Source organism: Pelobates fuscus, chromosome 3 (assembly GCF_036172605.1).
Source record: "Pelobates fuscus isolate aPelFus1 chromosome 3, aPelFus1.pri, whole genome shotgun sequence".
In the NCBI taxonomy this organism is placed as follows: domain Eukaryota; kingdom Metazoa; phylum Chordata; class Amphibia; order Anura; family Pelobatidae; genus Pelobates; species Pelobates fuscus.
Window position 1 is genome coordinate 22765601 of NC_086319.1, and position 6000 is coordinate 22771600.

The window sequence follows — 6000 nt, forward strand, 5'->3', positions numbered from 1 at the left end:
TATGACTGTCAGTGAATGTATTTCGGTGCATGCATCAGGGAGTGCATGTGTCTGTCAGGAAGATAAATTGGGGGGGGGGGGGGAGGGGCACCTGAGTTTTGTCATGCCTAGGGCAGCACAAAACCAGAATACACCATTGGCTGTGCACCCATGCATGTGCAAGAGTCTCCATAGATCGATGTCTGAATCCCAGTCTTCATGTGTGACCATTGCCGGGATTAAACAAAAGTTGACTGCAGAGCTCTGCCCATTGTCAAGTTTGGGCTTGTCCCTAAGAAAAAGTAGTCCCATCTTTATTTTATGGTGCATTTGTAATTTCTGTGTGAGGCCAACAGTCTTTAACATGTTTTGATGAAATACCGATATGTTAAAGCAGATCTGTCACTTATGTCTAGTCTTTGTATCAGCTTGAAGTTACTCAAACTACACCTTGTATTATGGAGTCTGTAAAGGGGTTAAAAAACATTGGAAATCCTACATCTATTGAATATGACATACTTGAATATTTCTAAAGCTACACAAGTTCATAAAATCACTTACGGAAACCTTAAATGTATTCCTGAGAGTACTCAAAAAAACAGTTCTCTAGTACAGCAGTTCTCAATGCTGTATGAACAAAGGAACTCTTAAAGGACCACTCTAGGCACCCAGACCACTTCAGCTTAATGAAGTGGTATGGGTGCCAGGTCCAGCTAGGGTTAACTAATTTTTTTATAAACATAGCAGTTTCAGAGAAACTGCTATGTTTATCAATTAGTTAAGCCTTCCCCTTTTTCCTCTAGTGGCTGTCTCACTGACAGCCGCTAGAGGCGCTTGCGTGATTCTCACTGTGAAAATCACAGTGAGAGCACGCAAGCGTCCATAGGAAAGCATTATGAATGCTTTCCTATGCGACCGGCTGAATGCGCGCGCAGCTCTTGCCGCGCGTGCGCATTCAGCCGACGAGGAGGAACAGAGGCGGAGAGGAGGAGGAGAGCTCCCCGCCCAGCGCTGGAAAAAGGTACGTTTTAACCATTTTCCCCTTTCCAGAGCCGGGCGGGAGTGGGTCCCTGAAGGTGGGGGCACCCTCAGGGCACTCTAGTGCCAGGAAAACGAGTATGCTTTCCTGGCACTAGAGTGGTCCTTTAAATGAGAAGAATTTTGAAGGGGAGGTGGAGCTTTACCACCATACTGAAGGGTGAGCTGTTGCAGCCCAGTGTTTCTCTTTCCCTCCTCATCCTCTCCCCTCCCCACCCCCCGACCCTTCTGTAGGAGAAACAGACAATCTCTCCAACCAAGACTGCATGGACTTACTTCTGAACACTAGAAACCTGTACACCTTTACACTGTACACCTGTACACTGGAGCTGGTGGGGGTTATCCCGGTCTCCTCCAAGCAAAACTCTTACATTCGCACTGCTCCTAGGTGAATCCTGTAATACAGTACTATAAAAGTAGTAACAGCACATGTGAGCAAAGCAAGTCTTTGACTGGTGTGCAGATAGTCAATGTAGTGACCAGGGCCGGCCTTAGGCATTTAGACGCCCTGTGCGAAAAATCTTCACAGCGCTCCCCTCCGTCATCCATGTATGCTGTAATGTTTGTGTTGTCTGTGTATGTGATAGTAGGTGTGATGACTGTGTGTGATATGTATGCTATGTGTGATATTTGCAATGGGTGTATTAACAGTGTGTGATATGCGTGTATTGGTTGCATGTGAGACACACACACAGAATCAAACGGCCATACACACACACAGGAAGACATCCACACACACACAGGCAGACAGTCATATACACACACACACAGAGGCAGACAGTCAGTCATACACACAGACACAGACAGTAATACACACAGACACACAGAGGCAGACAGTAATACACACAGACATACACAGAGGCAGACAGTCATACACACACACACACAGGGCCGGATTAACATAGGGGCTGATGGAGCTGCAGCTCCAGGCCCAGGCCCATGGAATAGGCCCATTTAAAAAAAAATAATTTAAAAAAAAAAAAATCTTTTTTTTTTTTTTTTACACACTACTCTTAGGTTTGCCACCTGACTGGTATTTTACTGGTTTGCCACATGACTGGTATTTGAGGCTGCCTGGCCGTGCCAGTATTGCAGTAATACCGGCAATACAAATCCAGGTATTTTTCTCAGAATAAATGGAGATTACTCTGCAATACCAGCACCGGCCAGTAGGGGTCACTGTGTGTGGAGAGAGACAGGGATAGGAAGTTACAGCATATCCCTGCCTCTCTACTACTTACTGATCCGTGGGGGAGCAGCAACACAGCACAGAGTCCAGACAGCAGCTCTACAGCTCAGGTAAGAGAGGGATGGGGTGAAAGGCAGCAGGGACACTGAGACACTAGGGGACACAGACATTAGGGGACAAATGGGACACAAATACACTAGGACACATGGGGACACAGACACTTGGGGACACTGGGAGACCTGGAAACACTGAGACACTTGGGGACACTGGAAAACATGGGGACACTGAGACACTAGGGGACACTTGGACACATGGGGATGCTGAGACACATGGGGATGCTGTGAGACATAGGGACATTGGGAGACATTGGGACACGGAGACACTATGTCCCCATTTCTTCCAGTGTCGCTAGTGTTTCAGTGTCCCCAAGTCTCCCAGTGTCTGAGTCCCATGTCTCTCAGTGTGCCTAGTGTCCCCATGTGTCCCTATATGTCCCAGTGTCCCCATGTATATGTCCACAACTGTCCCCATGTCTCCCAGTGTCCCCAAGTGTCAGTCTCCCAGCCAGTGTCCCCTAGTCTCCCAGCCAGTGTCCCCTAGTCTCCCACTGTCCCATAGTCTCCCACTGTCCCCATGTCTCTGTGTCCCTAGTGTCTTAGTGTCCCTAAATGTTTCAGTGTCCCCATGTCTCCCAGTGTCTGTGTTCCTAGTGGCCCCATGTCTCTGTCCACAACTGTCCCCATGTCTCCCAGCCAGTGTCCCCAGTGTCCCCTAGTCTCCCAGTGTCCCCTAGTCTCCCAATCTCGGTGTCCCTAGTGTCCACAAATGTTTCAGTGTCCCCATGTCTCCCAGTGCATGTGTCCCTAGTGTCTCAGTGTCCCCATTTCTCCCAGTTTCCCTAAATGTCTGTGTCCCCAGGTCTCTGTGTCCCCAGTATCCTAGTGACATGGGGACACACTGAGACACTGGGAGACTAGGGGACTGGGCGACATGGGGACACTGACACTGGGAGACTAGGGGACTGAGTGACTTGCGAGACTGAGACACTGGAGGCAATCCATCTATACAGCAGAATCAAACTGTGAGTAGTTTGTTGGTGATTTTACAGAATTTTCTCTGATGTCACTCCTAGTGATTATACAAATGATTAAGGCTGGTATTTTTTTCCAAGAAAGGTGGCAACCCTAACTACTCTTCACATACTCTTGCTTAAAGGAGCACTATAGGGTCAGGAACACAATCATCTATTTCTGACCCTATTATGTTAAAACCCCCACCCTGGCCCCTTCTTGCCTCCCTAAGTATAGTAAAATATAACTTGTATTCAAGTCTGCAGCTGCTGGCTCTGCCTCTGAACTGACTGTCTGCTGACATCATTAGAAGTGGTGGTCTGAGCAAATTACAATACTTCCCCATAGGATTGGCTGAGACTGTCAACTAGGCAGATCAGGGGCAGAGCCAGCACAAGTCCAACATAGCCCTGGCTAATCAGCATCTCCTCATAAAGATAAATTGAATCAATGTATCTGTATGAGGAAAGTTCAGTGTCTGCATGCAGAGGGTGGAGACACTGAATGGCAGTGCTGCACACTAGGCAGTACTGCCCCAGGAAGCACCTCTAGCAGCCATCTAAGGAGTGGCCAGTGGAGTTATTTTCTCTGAAAAGACAGTGTTTACTGCCAAAGGCCTGAATGGAATGATTCTACTTACAAGAACAAATACAATAAGCTGTAGTTGTTATGGTGACTATAGTGTCCCTTTAAGTTTGGAAGCTTAAGAGGGATGTATGGGAACAAAACTTGTGTGGACTGGCTGAAAATAAAATTAGTTTAGGTAATGCAGACGCTGGTCTCTCTAGCACTGTGGCATGTCCCCTTTCTTCTACACTCACTACATACACCTTTTCTGTGTCTCAGACTATATACCAGGAACTTCTGCCTGCTAGTAAGAAGGTAAGGAGACAAGTGGACATGTGAGTGCTAGGGGACAGTCCTTAGAAAGTGTGGAGTAGGAGTATCATTTGACGCATTTATGTCAAGCTCAGGGTGCTGCCTGCATAGTATGCCCTTAGTTGGACAGCCTGCAGAATTGGGAGGTAGGACTGTTTTAGTGTTTTTGGTCAATAAGATTCCGTAATTAGGCCCATCATAATTGTCAGCACCAGGCCCACTGGGCTCTTAATCCGGCCCTGCACACACAGACAGTAATACACACACAGACAGGCAGACAGTCATACACACACACACACACACACAGACAGGCAGACAGTCATACACACACACACACACACACACACACACACAGAGGCAGACAGTCATACACACACACACACACACACACAGAGGCAGACAGTCATACACACACACACACACAGAGGCAGACAGTCATACACACACACACACACACAGACAGTAATACACACAGACAGAGAGTCACACTCACCTGACAATCACAGTTACCTGTGGAGTTCATTGTGGAGGCAGTGCAGCTCCTGGTGACTGTTTGGTGGGGAAGCAGGGACTCCTTCCTGCTTCCCCTGCATCAGTTTTCCGGCGCTTTTAGCTCCGCCCCGCCAGAAACTTTAAAAAAAAAAAAACACTTTTTTTTTTTTAAATCCCGGCCGGCTGTGCGGCCGCACGGCGCCCCCTGCTCCATGGCGCCCTGTGCGGCCGCACAGCTCGCACACCCCTAAGGCCGGCCCTGGTAGTGACTATCCACTGATTTCTGGTGGAAGGGGTTTTCAATCAAAGAAAGAAGAAAAAAAAGTGAAAGTAACCGAAGACCAAATCAGAGTCACACGAAATATGGCTCAACTCAGATACTAAGCTCTGTAAAGCGCATCACTCACTGTATCCTTGCATAACAACCTAACAGTAAGACAACTGATGCATTATACATGTGGCCAAAGTTATAATGTATGCTTTAAGTTCTTCTATTCGAGAAAAAAATAAATAAAATAAATAAATGTGAAAGGCCATACGGTAGGAGCAGCTTTCAGAAATATTTTCTCCATTTCGAATTTACTTTTTAGGGCATTATCACCAACTCCTGGGTTTCCATATGTTGCATTCTTGGGCTCCAAAGGTACATCTCATACTTCGTACACGCAGCATTAAATTGTCGACTGTGGCAAGTGCATCCAGGACAGTCTCTATACTATATGATATTTCTTATTTCATGGCTATACGGTTTCCTCATAATATTAATCATTGTATACACAGACCCAATCACAAACACCACAGAGCCATCATACAATGACAGCATGCTCCCTTTAGACACAATCACACATGGTTAGACCTTTATCTTCCAAACTCTGGCACTAGCCTGCTCCAATATATGTAACAAGGTTGCCAATAGGCACAAACAATCATGCTCGCATGTAAAGACAGGGCTGGGAGATTTTCCATACCAGCCTTGTTTTGTACTTAGAATATGCTGCGTCGCTGTGCAATGTAAAGTCACATTTACTTTCTGTCTAGGCTGCAATACATTTATATTGTCTGAACTTTATTTCCAAATTAAAGTAAATTCACTTATCAATGGGATATATGTAATTATGTACATTTCACACAGATATGTGTAAATGTGTCAAATCCAAATATGGAGATCTACAAGGTCTTAGTGATGTTTTGGTGTAATTTTATCATACTGGGATTTTCAAGCAGCTATGATTTTATATAGCAAATTACCAGAGTATAAACATACAGGGTTATTCACCAAAGTGTTAATCGTTGGGGATTCATAGAGTTTCAAAATTAAGGCCAACTTAGCTGAACGGGCAGCATAGCCATTTT